The sequence below is a fragment of the Hippopotamus amphibius genome, chromosome 2 (genome assembly GCF_030028045.1).
Source record: "Hippopotamus amphibius kiboko isolate mHipAmp2 chromosome 2, mHipAmp2.hap2, whole genome shotgun sequence".
NCBI lineage: Eukaryota > Metazoa > Chordata > Mammalia > Artiodactyla > Hippopotamidae > Hippopotamus > Hippopotamus amphibius.
The window spans coordinates 205,854,976-205,872,161 of NC_080187.1; the positions used below are offsets into that span (position 1 = coordinate 205,854,976).

General features: G+C 39.3%; 1 protein-coding gene across 7 annotated transcripts in view; it reads left to right on the forward strand.

The window, feature by feature from the left end:
• ZNF609 (zinc finger protein 609) overlaps window positions 1–17,186 on the forward strand; it is a 225,007-nt gene continuing 207,821 nt past the window's right edge. For 4 of the 7 annotated variants that reach the window (XM_057722814.1, XM_057722813.1, XM_057722817.1 and 1 more), the window contains exon 1: window positions 5–153. The gene's annotated coding sequence lies outside the window, so the exon portion shown is untranslated. Of the gene's footprint in view, window positions 154–17,186 lie in introns of all 7 variants that reach the window. The other 3 variants (XM_057722812.1, XM_057722818.1, XM_057722819.1) reach the window with 1 other exon arrangement.

Sequence of the window (17,186 nt, forward strand, 5' to 3'; positions counted from 1 at the left end):
GCGAGGAGGGGGCGGAGAGCCGGAGCCGAGACGGGGTGGGGAGGGGGGGAGGGGCCGCGGGAACGGATGGCGGCCTGGGCCCCGTAGCAGCGGCGGCTCTACGGCCCGGGGCCCGGGCGGGCGGAGGTGGAGGCTCCCGGGACCAGCCGCGCGGTGAGTCCGGAGCTTTGTGTGGAGCGGGGCTGGGGGAGGAGAGAGGCGGCGGCGCTGAGGGGGCCGGGGGTAGCGGCGCCTGACAGAGGAAGTGGGGGTTGGGGGGCCGGGGCGGAGCGAGGGGAAGGTGTGTGTGTGGCGAGGGTGGCGGGGGTCGTTGCGTGGGTGGGGGAGGGGGCGTCGCGGGGCGCGGGGTGAAGTTCAAAGCGTGGCCAGGGCCGGTTCAGGCGAGGGTAGGGGTGCCCGAGAGAGGATTAGGGTCTGGCCGGGTTGTGGGGACAGGCCAGAGAGTTTCAGAGGCGGGTCTGGGTATCTTGAGGGGGCCCAGGGCGACCGGAGCTAGTCAGGGAGTTAGGGGGGTTCAGGGCGAAGGGCTGGGAGCAGGACGTGTGCGCAGCCCAGGATGGGGGGAGCAAGGTGGCTGGGACTGTGCAGCAAGTAGGTTGTGGGTGTGTGCTCCTTCCAGTCTTCAGGTCACATTTACTCCTGTCCTTTTCTTCAAGATGGAGGGATTCCTGGGCCCGGCCTTAACTGCTATCCTAGTACCCCCCGGGAGGGTTTGTGACCCTGTCCTGTTTGGAAAACCCATGCTGCCCTCTTTTCCCTTTATGTGTAATTACGGTTGGATCATCTCTGTGCTTTGCTCAGATTCTCCTTCCTCCCTCTGGGGTTGAGGAGGAGGAGACACATCTGACCAATTAATGTGTGTTTGTGAAACAGGCAGCAGCAAACAGTCATTTCAGCTTCTAGGAATTAGGCTCATACAGGGTGGAGAGATCAGAGCCCTTCAGGGGGAATATTTTTGAACAAATCACAGATGATTAAATTCTCTAAGAAACAGCTTCCTATCTAAATGAGAGTGGGAAAGATGGGGAAGAAAGCCTGTCTGTTTCCAGCCATGTGTCCAGAGCCCCAGGGGTTGAGGAGAGTCCCCAGTCCCCCACAGGCCTCTCTTTTCTGTATTAGGTTTTGCTCTGCAGCCTTGAGTTAATTTCACCCCTGCTGCTTTGTCTTGGGGGAGGGAGTGCTGGTTTAGGCTGTTGTGAGGAGATGACTGTTCTGCTGCCACACACAATAGTCGTGTCATTTTATCGGGAGTGCTACCCCAGGGCTGAGAACTGCTGCTGCAGAGATAAACCGGTCCCTCTCACCCGCCTATTGTGTACACAGTGAAGGTCATAGGTTCAAGTCTTGTCTGAGAGCTTTGGATATGCTCCATCTCCCAGGCTCCTCAGTGCCATTTTCTTCCTTTTCCAGACTGGGGCTTGCCATTGGAGGAGCCCAGACAGAAAGGCTCTTCTTTTTGAGTGAGGAACAATGCAGAGCTCATTGGCACACATTTTTCAGAAGAATAGGGAGTGCCAGCCATGTTGTGCCTGCCTCTTTGGCTGGCCTGTACTAAGTTGAGGAGGAATAGTGGCTGGGAGACTCAACGCTGATGTGTGTGTCAGACTTTTAAGGAAGAAGACTCCAAGGGGAGGGTTTTACTCTTGTTTGAGCCAGCAAATTTAATCCTTTTTATAGAGACGGGACACTCATACAAAGATTTTTGTTTATTTGTTTAGGAATACCACTAAAAACCTGTGCAGGGTTAAGATAGGGAGTCAAGGACCAAGTACCTTTTTAATGGTGACTCCCTGGTCGGCATAATTGCACAACAAAAAAGCCACAGACTTTGCCTATGTGGGCAAGGGCTGGGGAAACAAAACAACTTTCCTTTTTATCTTTATTTTAATTCTGAAGAAAGGAGGTGGTTTGTTCATTGTGCAGAAAATCCTCATGTGCTTCTGTGTTAGGGAGAAATTTGCCAGAGAGGTGAACGTTAAAAAGAAAAAGTCATTTGCGATCTCTGGAGTTACTAATGAGAGAAGGATGAGAACAAACTAGAAGGAACCCGTTCCTTGCGTTTACCTCATAGAAGTGCCCAAATAGTATTTAGGTACTATTAGTTGGGTGAAGAATTATGGGGGGCTAGGAATGAGGTTTCCCTTTAGGACATTAAAGAAAACTTTTCTTTAGAGATTAGAAATCAAGCTCATTGTCAGGAGACAGTTGTACACAATACACACTGTACACAGTAGCCAGCCATTTCCTATAAGGCGTTGAAGAGGAACCATAGCCTTTGGCTGTGGTAAAGGTCTTTCCAAGGCCCTAAGTGTGACCACGTTGCCTGCTTTTTCTCTTCATTTCAATGAGTTTCTTAAAAAGGATGGCTTGCCAATTAGGTGTTGGGCTTTGTTAGGAGGGAACAGGTTGTTCTGACCTTCGTATTTATTGATGACAGAACTGTGTTAAGGTCTTACTAGAGGTGTTGTCTGTCTTTAGACTGTTTTGAACTATATGTCCTAGGTCTCTGAGTGAAGTGTCAGCTAAACTGAGTCCAAAGCTTTTTGCTCTTGGGCTGTTGGCATTCATTTCTTAATCCTGTCAGGTGACAGTGAAGGCAGAAGCCTCAGATTAAATTTGCCCTGATTAGATTTAGTGGTTTCTGAATTGGGCCTTTGCCACAAGGAGTCTTATGAGTCTTTTGATTGTGACCATCTTTCAGAGAGCACTTTGGATTTTTCCCCCCAGCTTCTTGTTAGAAAAAATGTTTCCTTGTGAGAGGTCTAGATAGCTGGACAGATTATTGCTTATTTTGTGTGAGGATATGGAAGCATAATTTTGGCTCCTGGTAGTAATTATGTGGCAATTAGCATATAGCAACTAAATGACTGGAACAGGATAATTTGTTGAGGGGTTTACTGATTGCTCTGTCAAGTGGAAGTGCCACTCCTTACTTATTTGACTCAGAACACTACTGCCTGGGCTCAGCCATGGAGACTTAACAAGTACAGGAATGATGTATGGTCTCCAGAAGTTCTCACTCTGCTTTCTCTCTCATTACTGCCAGATACTATAGAACCTTCTAGTGCCACTTTCTCCTGCTCCGTAGGTAGCTAAGCAATTGTTATTTCCCTTGTGGAAACTGGTCATGGATAGGAATACTGCCAGACAGATGGGGCCACTCTGAGATGAGGCAGCCTTATGTTGTGTGGCAAATTTTCTTTTAAGCAGCTGAATTCTTACTTCTGCCTGATTTTCAAAAATCAGATTCCTTTAAAAACACACACACACACACACACACACACACACAAACCCTGCAAAATACAAAATCACATAGTGTACTAAATATATGCCTTTGTGATATCTCATAAAAGTTGGCTATGACAGACAAAGTGAAGATAGGTGATGCTGATTGGCAGGTTCTGGGCCCACTAAGTGTCAGCGAAGGACTCTTTTTCACTGGGGAACAGGTAATTCACCAAAGCACCTGCCTTGCTGGGCATGTGGAATTGGCAGCAGCTGTGCAGCTGAAGAGGGATTATTGAGCAGGTGGTTAAAGAATCACATGCCACACTGACAAGAAAATACTTGGTCTTTGGTGGTTTAGTTTCAGTTCATATGTGTGAAATTCTTCTTTGTTTCACATTTCTTAATGCCTGATACTGGTTTGTTAGTGAGATGATAATGGAACAGAGAAAAGAGATTCTTCCTTCTGTGTTTCTTTTAGATTACTGAGTAGCACGCCTTAGACATGGTCCTAGACAGCCCTATTGTATTTCTGTGAGTTCTGGCTTTATGCCCTATGAATGGGAAGGAATTAATGGTAATTCAGTGTTTCTAGCACTTGTTTATTAGGGGGATAGGGAAGGAGAAAATTCTTTGCTTTTAGTGTGGTGAAAAAGATTTAGCTGCTGGGAGGATACCCAGCAGGTTTTGTGCAAAGGATGTAATTGACTTTTTGTGTTAAATCTACCTGACTTGCCTTACTTAAGACTTTAACATGTGTTTTTATTTTATGAACGTTATTCTCCACATGAAGTTTGCATCTCTTCTGTTGTTTTATCTCATTTTTAGTTTCTCCCAGCACCTTTATAACTCTTTTTTTCTGGCTTTGAGATTAACGTCACTGTTAGAATCAAGTCATCACCAGAGGGCCAAAACATGTTAAGCAAGTGTCTCAACTAAATATTTATTGTAAAAAAACAAGTATAGCATTTCCTAGAACTTGGAGGAGGACTTTCTATTTCAAGGTTTTCTGCAGATTCCCAGATTTTCCTTCTAGGTCATTATCATCTTCTGTTAATATCATTTTATTTTTCTTTCGCATGTTCATGCCACTATAGTAGGCAGTGCCGTAGAGTCTAAAATTTATAAACAAGCAACTTGGTGTTTATTTTGTGACTTCTTTAGTGTCCTCCAGTCATTTTCTGTATGAGGCTGACAAGCTGTGTGTTTGAAACATGCATGTGCGCGCACGTGCAAAAACACACACAGTCTAATTGAATTCACAGGGTCTTAATTAACAGTTGATTGACAGGGAATAAGTGATATTAACTGTTTTAGAGTTCAGAAATCCCCTTTCCAAGTGAAGTGAAGGCTCTGACCTGTTTTTTAGATTGAGACAGAGCTGTAGATAGCTAGATAGATGGTTGGATAGATGGATGGATAGATAGATTGATTTTTTGATTGACTGAGGGGAAAGGGAAGCAAACAACTTGACTGAGGCCAAGGCCAGTGGACCACTGCAGAGACAGGGACATTTGCAAGAATCTGTTTAAAACTAGTTTGTAACCTAGCTTTAAGTAGGAGCCCAGCAGTTGCTTGTATAATATTCACTTCTGGGAAAGAATATAGACTTCTTTTATTTTCCCATATGAAGCCATCACAGTTGTTTGTTTTAAACTGTTCACAAACCACCATGTATTTTCCTAGCATTCTCAGTAGTTTGCTTCCTCATGCTTTCCCCCCTCCCCCCATCTCCCGTCCACATTCTCTGCTCTGAGGACTTCTCTAGCAGCCTGGAAACACTCTAATTACTGTAGCTATTATAGTCACAACCCAGATCTTCTACCTCCTTCCCACTCACCCCTTTCTGTCTTCCTTCCTCCTCCCCTTGCTCTAGCAGCGGGAGTTGAACTGCAGTCTCATGAGCACAGTCAGATCTGTGAATGAGCTTTATATCTTGTCAAGGCAGAACTCCAGATCCAACAGGGCTGATTTTTCATGGTTCTCTTGCTGTTTGTTCTTGGATCAGAGTGCCAGAAATAAGAGATGGCAAATACCTATTAGGTCATATCTAATCCATAACTCAGGAGCAAACCTGAGATTTATCTCTTGTCTCTGTGAGAATTTTTTCCTTTCTTTTGCAGGTGAGAGCTGTCTGATGCCAGGCAAGCTCTGAAACTGCCTTCTTTTTATCGTGCTCTCTGGTCATTAGTGTCAGGCCAGCTTTGCTCTCTTGGATTTTTATTCTTATCTCATTTTCAGGATTACTTGCTCCCAGCAAAATCTCCACCCTCTTCAACTTCAGTCCTGTCTTCTTGATTGTTGGTAACACATTCGTGGGTTCCTTTTGTACCATCAAGTTATCTATGCCAGAAGTTACCACTTTTCAAACCTTTGCCACAAGAATCATTGTGGCATCCTCTTAAGGAGTTACATTTGATGGAAGCACAGAACACAAATCGCAGCAGAAAATATGTGCAAAGTTGTGCCCTTAAGAAAGCCCTGTACTGTATGAACAAATGCTGCTTCTTTCTCTTTGATTTGGGGTACTTCCTATTCTAATTCTTTGTTCTCTTTATATGGATGAATTTTATTTTTGTGCGGCTTAGTTACAGTTAGTTATTTTCTGATTTAATAGTGTAAAATGTTTTCTTTGCTAATATAGCTTTTCAAAGTATAGAGGAAAAAGCACAGAATTGTGTCATAAAACCCAGATTCTGATCACTGTTTTGCCTCCAACTAGCTGTGTGACCCTGTGCTAGTCACTCCTATGTTTTCACTTTTCTTATCTGTAAAATGAGCCTATTAGACATGATCATGTCTAAAGGTTCCATATAGTGTTGAATTTTATGCTATCAAGATTCTGATAAAAGAATGGGACAAAAAGGGTTGATGGTTGACATAGTGAGCAGTTTTTTTATTGTGTTAGTATTCAAAAGGGCAAATAAGTGCAGCCTGAGTTCTCTGGGGCTTGACTCTCACTCCTTTTTGATATGTTTATAAAGTTCATGCTGTACTTTTCTTTTTTCTTTCTTTCTTTTTTTTTTACTAAGCTGTCTTTTGGAGAGTCTTGTACCCTCATTCTGCAGGTTCACCAGTTTGTCAAATATATCTTTTTCTAGCCTAGTCAAGCCATAGGAGTGGAGATCAGGAAGCTGTATAAAAAGAACTTCAGCTTGGGAGAAGGAAATCTGCCTGATATCAATAAGAAGTAATTTTGTGCATTCAGTCAGGAATCTAAGATCTTTGAATCTCATATCTGAAATCAGGAGCCAAATGGGACTGATTTTGGAGGTGGGTTGGGCATTTTTCCATTTTTGTCCAGTTATTGGAAAACCTATTTTGAATTAACTTCTTGGGATTGAGTAAGAGTTGCCCACTGTTTTGTTTACAAAATAAAATTGTTATTTTTGCTCAAAATGCAAAATCTAGCTAAGTTTGATCTGAAATACCCCCTAAAAGGAACTGAACAATTTAAAGATGATGGGTGACTTTAGGAACTTTGAAATTGGTGGTACAGTTGACCCCTAAACAACGCAGGGGTTGGGGCACCCCCTCTCCCCCAATGAAGTAAAAAATCCTCATGTAACTTTACAGTTGGCCTTCCAGTATCCAAGGTTCCAACCAACTGCAGATTGTGTAGAACTGTAGTACATATTTATTGAAAAAAATCCAGATATAAGTGGACCTAACATTACAGTTCAAACCCATGTCATTCAGGGGTTAACTAATGTTAGGAAATCTTTGCTTTCAAGCAGTTTAAAGGAATAAGATTGTATAAGCTAGTTGTTAATTCCCCAAATTAGATTTTTTTTATCAGCATTTCCCAGTTAATTTTTGGATTTGAAACTTTCAATAGCAGCTATTTATTGAATGTTAAGATGATGGTCTTTTAGTCTTTCTTTTCTTTCTTTTTTGGGGAGTATGTGTTAACATAGCAAAATCGCATGTTTAATCTACCTTTGAACATTGGAAGAAGGAGTCACTGTTCTTAAATTTGTACTTAAAACATCCATCAGTCTGTAATAGAAAAATTCAGTGGGCGGAACTATTGTTTGTTTTGGACTCATAAAAAGTCCTGGGAGTGTTTTGCTTTATACCCAGCCATCTATAGCACATTACTAATTTTCAAGTAATCTAAAGGTTATTTTGGAAAGTGTTCCACTTAAATGAGATTTTTTAAAGATTTATATTAGAAATATAGATGGCTTTTATAGATAGATTTTTTGTGTGTGTGTCAAGTGAAGGGTTTTGAATTGGAAAGTGGCCAGAGTAGGTGCCATACAACCCTTGGAAATCAAACCATACCGTGACTGAAATCCAGATCTGACAGGCCACATTGCATGCTGGTACTGCATTGCATGCTGATACCATATTGCATGTTGGTACCTGTAGTGTCTTAGGCTGTAGTTCGGTATTTATAGAGTAAGGCAATGTCTGCTCAGTGTGCTTTTGGTATGGTACAAGAGTGTTCTTAGTAACATTCCTAGGTGAGCACTTTGGGTTTGGTTGGGATGAATTTTAGTTTATGTGAGCAGAAGTGAATGTTCAAGAACGTACCTTGTATCGAATAAAAGAAATTAAAAAAAAAAAAAGAATGTACCTTGTAAACTTCAGTTACAAATTCTGAGGTTTGATGTGAAATTCAGCAAGAATGGTATCAGAAATGGAACAGTAGGGAAATTGGAACTATGAGGCTCATGGGGTCTATGAATCTGAAACGTATAGAAGGCAGGGGGAAATTTTTTTTCTACTTGGTATTTGCTTTTGAATGTACCTCCAGTCCATCATTTCTGAAACTTGCTTACTCTTTTCTCCTCTAAGCATTACAGTTCTTTCAGTTGCCATGGCACAAAACTTTGGGGTTTTATTTGGTTCTTTTTTCTTCCTTACCACCTCATCTAATCATTCACTAAATTTGAATCATTCTAGATATCACTTAGCTTCACCATTTCACCTGACCTAGTTCAGACTTTCATCTGTATATTATTGTAGTAACCTCATGGTTAATACTTCTTTCTGTATTACATACTACATACTGCTGTGATATTATTATAGTTTTTATTCATTTGGTTTAGTTAAGACAGGCATCCCTTGTCTTACCATGCTTCGCAGAAGTGTGTTTTTTACAAATTAAAGGTTTGTGGCAAGGCGGTGTTGAACAAGTCTGTTGGCACCATTTTTCCAGCAACATTTATTCACTTCGTGTCTCTGTGTCACAATATTTCTCTAATTCTTACAGTATTTCATACTTTTTCATTATTATTGTATTCGTTAAGGTGATCTGTGATCAGTGATCTTTGATGTTACTACTGTGACTCGCGGATGATGGTTAGCATTTTAAAATTAAGGTATATACATTGTTTTTTAAGACAATGCTATTGCACACTTAGACTACAGTATACAATAAACATAACTTTTATATGCACTGGGAAACCAAACAATTTGTGTGACTTGCTTTGCTGTGATATTTGCTTTATTGCTGTGGTTTGGAACCGAATCTGTAATATCTCCAATGTATGCCTGTATTTATTGAGCATTTATGTGCCAGGCCAGACATGATCTCTGTCCTTTCAGGACTTACACATCTAGTTGCGGAAACCAACAATCATTTAATGAATGTATGATTATGAGCTGAAGTGCTATGAAAGGAAAGAATTTGTTTCTAGAAGAGTATGTAGCAAGGAATCCTAGTGTAGACTTTTAAAAATACAGTTCTGATTATTTCACTTCTTGCTGAAAACCTTTAATGACTCCTTATTGCCTATATAGGCCAGCACTCAAGATCCTTTATAACCTGACCAATCCTGGCCTTTTTCAGTCTTATTTCATTTATTTCTCTCTCTTTTTACAGCTATTCCTTCCGCTTACCCTGTAATTTTCAGTCTCAACACCTTAGGTTTTTTCTTTTTTTGTTGGAATGCTCTTCCCTGCTCCAAGGCATTTAACTTCAAATCTGACCCTTCCTTCAACCTACCAAAAAATTTCATCTCCTTCCTGAAGACTTTCTTAACTTTCTTCTTCCCACCTGCCTTTATCTCCAGAATTGATTTTATATTCCTCTGTATCTGTTTAACTCTTTGTTAGGATCTCTGTTATAGCAGTGTATCACACCTTGTCTTTAATTATAATTATATGTGAATATATTTTTTCCCTACCTCATTCTAAACTCCATAAGAGACCTGAGTCTCTTGTTTCCCATGGCTTCCAGCCCAGTGCTTTGAATATAATGCGTAATGCTTGCTGAATTGAATTGGAATTTGATTTTTGAAAACAGAAACTTCTTGTGATTTTTTTTTTTCAGACTTCCTTTTATGTTAAGGTAACTTCCTTTTAACACATTTTATCCCAATCTGAATAAACTAGGAACAAGGCACAGACTATGAAAGCCTTTAGAAATCCTTCAGACTCAAGGACAAGCATTTGTGGCCTTTAGTGCCTGCAGCAGTACTGTGGTTCCATATATCCTAGCTGATGGAAGACTTGGGGGGAGGGGGAGAGGTAGTGCATGGCGGACAGAAGCAATGTAGGTCAGTCACGGGAACCAGACTGATCTGTTAGAGGAGTATAGGCATTGTTGGGCCCTCTGTGTATTGTTGACCTCCAAGAGGTCTTTTTTAGTTTTTTCTTATTTACTTCTTTGGTTCCATAAATATTTATTGGATTCCTGTTATATGTGAGGTCCTGTCCTAGCTGCTTAGGATCTGTCAGTGAACAAAATAGACAGAAAATCCCAACCCCATGGATCTTGCCTTTTAACAAAAGGAAGTAGAAATAAGCATAATTAATAATTATATAGTATAAAGAGGGTGATAAATGATGTGGGAAAAAATAGAACAGAGTAAGGAGGATTATAAGTATGGAGGAAGGATAGGTGGGGAAGGTGGGAAGTTTGCAGCTTTAAATAAGATGGTCGGAGTAGGCATCTTTGAGAAATATGGTGCTAGTGTGTTACTGGGTTATTAGGCACTTCTCTGAGGTTGCTGAATGCTCTTCTGCCCAGAAGAGAGAAAGAGGCACTGTTTGCAGTTGTTCCGAAGGGTCTAGCAGACAGTGAGGGGGAAATATGTTCTTTTCTCCTGGCTGCTCCTCTGGCTGGCATTCCTGGAAGTTAATCATGGTGAAAATTGCGGTATGTCTGGAAGACACCAAGGGTAGATCTGGAGGCCTTGTAGCCAGTTCCCGGAGGGTTGGGATTTACTGTTCTGCTGATTGGCCATTGGGTGCCTAGAGTAATGGGTAAGTTAGGCCTCTGAGTTTTCTCCTTCCTCAAAGGGAAAATCCCATTGTCCTGACGTTTGCTCTTTCTAGTGAGACCTCAGCAACTTTGTTTGGGGTAGCTCGTTAAAAATAAGTTTTCATGGACGGTACACTTTGCTCCCAGCCTAAAAATTGAATTTTAAGGTTTGTGGTATTTTGACTTCCTCTCAATTGAAAGCTAGCTATGTTCTGGAAGTCTCAGTATCTAATGCATTACCCTGAGGATGAAGATGCCTTATGCTGTCCAGATGCTCTCTTGTTTGACTTGTGTTTTGTAAATTTTCTTATGGTTTCCTTGCTTGCTCTTTCCTAACCTTTCTGCTACTTCATTATTTTTCCTGTTACCTCTTCCCTTTTTTCTTTACTTGAAGCTGATAGGAAACAGAAATCCCTTAGGCCAGACTGCTGTTTTGGTAATTGGCTGGAAGCTAAAATTCCTACCTAATGTATAAGAGATGTCTAAGAGATGCCTTATTTCTGTCCTTGGGTTATGTAGAATGCAGCTTACGGACATCAGACTCTCGGCCTGTTTCTTATGCTGTATGCTATTTGGGGTAGCTGAGAGGTGCAGGGTATCTATACTCTCTATTTTTACTTATTTATATTATCAGCTTGTGCAGTTGCAGTGCACAAGGAGATCTATTTGCCATTCTCTAAAAATGAGCTTTTTTTGATATAAAATTTTAGGATAAAGGTTCTTAACTTGGGGTTGATGCTAAGAAAAATATGTTACTTTTAGGCAGATATGGTTTGGAGGTTAGGTGAGCTTCTAGGCAGATTTCACTTTGCTTTTCTTTGTCAGGATTTGCTGCATATCAAACTTGAAGTCATACATTCTCACCACATATGCTCAAGTGGTACAATAACATATTACTGATATTGTGAACTTTAAAGCCAGTGGCTGTTAGTTCAAGTGTATGTTGTTTTTTCCTATATTGGTTAAAAGGGTCTCAGTTTAACTGACCAAGTTGTTTTGCTTTATTAGTAAAAATACTTTAATGTTGCTTACTTTGCTAGTGATAATTGCTTTTTTAGTAGTATTGTTTCTGTGGTTTGTATTAGTAGGCCCTTCCAGTCCTAACAGAACTAGAAATCCTGGCAGTGTGGATTTCAGATGAGTTCCATAACGCTATCTGACAGAGAGGGAAATGCAGGACAGTGTCTGATAATATTCTTTTTCTTATGGAGCCTTTCTATAAGAAAGAAATTCGGTTTTAACAAGATTACATTGTGGTAGGTAATATAACAGTGAAGTGACATTTTCTTCCAACAACAAGTCTGTAATATATTTTACCTGAATTTATGATCTGAAGCATTAGATTTATTTAAAAGTGTTACATAAACATGACGAGTGCCATTTCTGCTATCCTCATATAATTTTTTTCCCTTCTCTTTTCTTGGTAGGCAAAATAATGATACAGTAATTTAATTCACATCTCAAATACTTGATGGAAGGAAGTTAATCTGTTGAAATCTGGTGTTGCTAGGCCCTGTACTTCATAGGAATGATACAGGTTGCAAGGGATTAAATTTTTATAAGGATCAAAATCCTTACTTAAATAAAAATGTCATAGTCCTAATCAAAATAATGTGACTGAGTTGAAACTGTTAAAGGAGATTGGAGAAGCTGCAAAATTAGGCCAGATGATAATAATGTGGGGTTTATTTACTTATTCATAGATTGGTTAAATACTTTACTGAGAGCAAATGTGAAGATGTGATTTTGAGTAAGATAAACTACTTGGCACAGTTGGCAGTTCTAGATCCCATAAAGCAAAGAAATAACCTGGATTTTGCTTTGAGGAACAAACAGGAATTGATAAAGGTTTCTGTAGGTCAGCACTGTTTAATAGTAATCATATCTTGATTAACCTCAGTATTCTTCAGGGAGAGGAAGAATAAAGTCTATCATATGAGGATTCATTTTTAAGAAATTGAGCTGCAATCAAGTATGTACAGTAGGAAAAGTGGAAAGATTTTAAAAAACAAAAGCCCACCGGAAGTTTACAGACTTAAAAACCATTTTATTAGAAAGCAAGGGATCAGAAGGACGGTACAAAATAGATGGTAATTTGGCATAGTCTCAGAGGCTGTGGAGAGGAGAAAATCATCTTTAAAAAAAAATTTTTAAACATTTCAGTCAAGACCAAAGAAGCCCACAAAATGGTGGTGGTTAGTCACACGTGCTGCCTAGAAATTAGGTGAAAGAAAAACAGAATTAGTTAAGCTCTTTGCTCAGCGGATGTTAAGAGTTTTATGTTTGTTTTTGATTTTTTAAGAAGACATGTTAAACATGGAAAGGCAGCTAGAAAATTTGTAAGACTGCTTGATCATGGTGTGAAAGATCCATTCAGGGATGAAGACATTGGAGAATTTCCACTTCTGTTTTTCCATCTTTCCAATCAGTTAAAAGCTTCTGGTCAAATGATGATAAATGCTTAACTTTTTTAATAAAAAATTAGGACATGAATTAATCTTTTTTCTGCATAGAAAGTATGGAAAAATGTATAGAAGTCCCTGGAGTTATCCCAGAAATGGTAATATTTAGTCTTTCCAACACATGTTTTTTCCTAGCTGCATAGGCTTTTCTTGATCAAATCAATAAAGTTGATGGGATTAAATCTGTCTTCCCAAGAATTTAGAAAGAATTCAAGGATGAACTGTAACTCTTAGTGAAAGTATATAACACTTCAAGCTGTAAGTGGCATGGTCATTACACTAAGGGACTGGTGTAGATTTCAAATGTGGTTCTGTCCTTAAGAAGGGTTTGGAGGTGGAGGGAATAAAATCTATATTAGAAAGTCGAAAAATTTAAATTAAAGATTGAGATGACTTGGTATCATTTATATATAACTTACTGGGGCCAAGGCGATGGATTAGTTTACATAAAGAGAAGTCACATGTGACAAGTCATTGACAGTTGTGTGTGGACAGAGTTGTTAATAGTGGACATTGTTTAGTTTTTTTTTTTTTAAAGAATTATTTATTTATTTATTTATTTATTTGGCTGTGCCGGGTCTTAGTTGCGGTATGCAGGATTATCATTGCCCCAGGCACAATCTTAGATGCTGCATACGGGATCTAGTTCCCTGACCAGGGATGGAACCCAGGCCCCCTGCATTGGGAGCTCCGAGTCTTAACCACTGGACCACCAGGGAAGTCCCAACACTTTAGTTTTAAAAAACTTTTTATTAAAGTCAGGCCAAAGGCTATTTAAAAACTTTAGTCTTGGAATGGGAGAAAATGTTCTGTTGTGCATTAGCAAACTGACTTTCTGACAGTAAACGCTTCTGTGTAGGTCCGCAGTCCCTTTTCTGCAGCTCTAAAACCCCAGAGTTCTGAGAGTTTTTTTGTAAGGCGGGCACAAACCAGACTTCAGCTAATGAGGCTATTTATAGCCTTTTTTTGTTGTTGTTCTATTTCAAGTAAATATTTATTCATTTTGTTGTAAGAATATTAATGAGTTTGATGTCAGGGTGGTATTCCAGTTTCTACTGAGAGTTTACACATTGTATGGTATACTAATTATCTCAGCTTTTTGTAAGAAATAACTGAGGCTCAAATAAGTGCAGTGACTTGCCCAAGATTCATTCTTACACATCTCGGGGGTGGGGGTGGAGGGGAGTAAAGAATAGAATTGAGCTTTTCCTGCCTTCTCCTTTGTTTTGTTTTGTTTTCCATTGCACTGTGCTGGTTTCTCATGACGTTATCTTCAGAAACCATCTTGATGATAAGTTCTTCTAGGTGGAAGGGTTTAAGCAGTGACACTCATTTTATTTGACATTTTAATAAATGTTTTACGAAAGTGACATATTCAGGTTTTCTGATGACATTAAGCTCTTTCAAGTACTTAGGTTCCCAATTTGTTTAAGATTATACTTCCAGAGTATCTTGGCTGTGTGTGGGGGATGAAAACTAGAAGATGAGCTTTAGTGTGGGTAGTATTACATTTAAAAGAGGCAGAAAGTCCAAACCACTTTGTTAGCATGAGTAACTTCTAGCTAACAATTATAGCCCCCAGAGGAGACTAGAAATCTTGGTAAGCTATTCCTCGAAAAATTAGCTCAGTGTGCTGCCAGGGAAATGCTAGGCATCATTAGGAAGAGGGCTCAAGAAAGATAAAAATAAACTTCCCTCTATGCAGAACCAAGGCTTGTCTGTTTGTGATACTGTGCATTCTTTTCATCCCCAAGAAATACATATCAGAGCTGGTGACCAAATGAGGTAAAAGCTTTAATGAAGACATGTAAAATGAAAGAAAAAAAAAATCTTTAGCTTTTAAAGACAGAGGGAATATTATCAAACTCCATCAGGCGATGAGAAGAACATATAGACTTGTTCACCAGTTCTTAGGCTCCTGTATTCGATAGAGAGCACCTTTTCAAGTTAGAAATAAATTTAGCTTAATTACCAAGTTGCTCTTATCAATAGTAAATAAATAAAATTTGTTCACACTAGAGGTAATAGAAATTTAAAATAGGGTCTAGAAGGTTTTTTTTTGTTTTTTTAATTAAAACTTTTTATTTTAAGATAATTGTAGGAGTCTCATGCAGTTGTAAGAATAATACAAAGGGATCCCTTGTACCCTGTACCCATTTTGCCCCAGTGAATGTCTTGCAAAATGTAGTACAATATCACAACCAGATATTGAATTGATACAATCCACCCAGCTTGTTCAGGTTCCCTAAGTTTTACTTATACCCATTTATGAGTGTATGTATTAGTTCTGTGCAGTTTTATTACCACCACAGTCAAGATACAGAACAGTTCCATCACCACAAAGGTATTTCACATTGCCCTTTTATAGCCACACCTGCCTCATTCCTGCTACCCCTCCTCCTATCTCTCATGAGATTTTTGATAAATTATTGGATTAATATATTTTATAATAACCTGCTAAAGGGATCCAGGAATATTGTGGGGAGTATATCCTTAACTTTTTATTATATTTTTAAATGTTTTATTTATCAGATTAATACATACACTTTTTTGTTTTTGTCTTCCCATGAACTTTATATTAAAAGTCAAATAGTATCGCTTTTAATGAAAATCAGTAATCCACTGTTTACCCCTTCCTGTCACTGAGTGTCACTCCCAGTAGGCAACTGCTTTAAAATTTTCAGTCTTTTTCTCTTATTTACGCCCATATTTCTAAATAATAAATAATATGCTCTCATATTGCCCTCCCCTTCTTATCAAATCAAATTTTTGGTTTCATCAGTATCCATTATTTATTGTGTTAAGTAAATATTATTGAACTATTTAGTATATTACTATTAGGTTTTCTTGGACAGCTTATTTTTTCCCAGGATTTATGTCATTAATTACCTCACTCTTTTTGGTTTGTTGTTATTAATTCTTTCAGACTCTCCAACAGATCTATAAATCTCCTCACAATATAGTCAAACACAAGATAATCCTTAAATGTAATTCCCTCCCTTCCTTCTTCCTGCCTTCCTTCCTTCCCTCCTTCCCTTCTTTTCCATCCCCCTAAATATCCTATGAAGATTGATGGCATGATTCCCTTTTACTGTGATCACATAAAATGCTATTTTAGGACCAGGACCATGATCCAGTAAGTAATACAGTCCTTTTATTCATAGGTGTTTACTATATTTACCTTTTTTTTTTAATATAATGTGCATATAATAAAGTGCATTAAGTATACCAATTTTAAGTGCACAGCACAGTTTTTACATGTGTATATAGCCATATAATCACCATCTAGCTCAAGATAATAGAATATTTCCAGCACCCCGCAAGTTTCCTTCATGCTTCTTCCCAGTTGGTAACCTTCTCCCAGACATGACCACTTTTCTGACTTCTGTCACCTTTGATTCATAGGTATTTAAAATGTGATAATTGGACAGTTCAAGTCTGATAGAATGTATCATACATTTTAGTAAGAGAGCTCCCAGGGGTTGGTTATGTCCAGAACTCCTGATTTGTGGGCTAGCCGTCTTTTGGATAGCAGCTGTACATGGGTCAAACTGAAGTCTGAGAACACTCTGGAGCAGTTAGGCATTTTTTAAGAAATGTGGGGACTGGATTATATTCTAACTTTTCCCCTAGACTCTTAATAAATCTGTATCTTAGAAGAAAGAGGAATGCACACACTGTTCTAAGATGTTTGAAGACTGTTAGGTAATTGAGACAGTTTAGTGACAAATCAAGCTCAAGTAAGAATGGAGACGAGAAATGGCAGCCTTGGCACTGTTATGATTTTGCCCATTGAGGAAAGCAGTGTTCATTCACTCATTTATTGACCAAAATATTTATTGAGGGAGGACTGTGACCCAAACACTGTTATTAGGATACAATGGTGAGCAAAAGAGACTCAGACCCTTGTCCTTAGGATGTGTGCAGTCCAGTGGAGAAAACATGTTAATCAAATCATCACACGCACTAGGAGGTAGGATGTGAGCAGGAATGTCTGAGGTAAATGCCAAAAGGCGGTAGGGTGGAAATGGGGTGCAGAGGACAGAGTGGCCATGAGATGAGGCTGGAGAAGTCAATCTGGCTTAGATATCCTAACGGATGTGTGGGTGGATTCCACCGTTTTTTATGGTTAGCATAACAGTGTAGATACTGTCTTTTGATAGAGAAGTTTTCTGTGTGCTTTTTAGAGTTACTATAGGGTGGTAGTTAAGTAAGAGATTTAGGAAGGGAGGTGAGGTCTAGAATTTAAAAATGAGTGTAATTCCTCATGTTTCCTGAAAAAT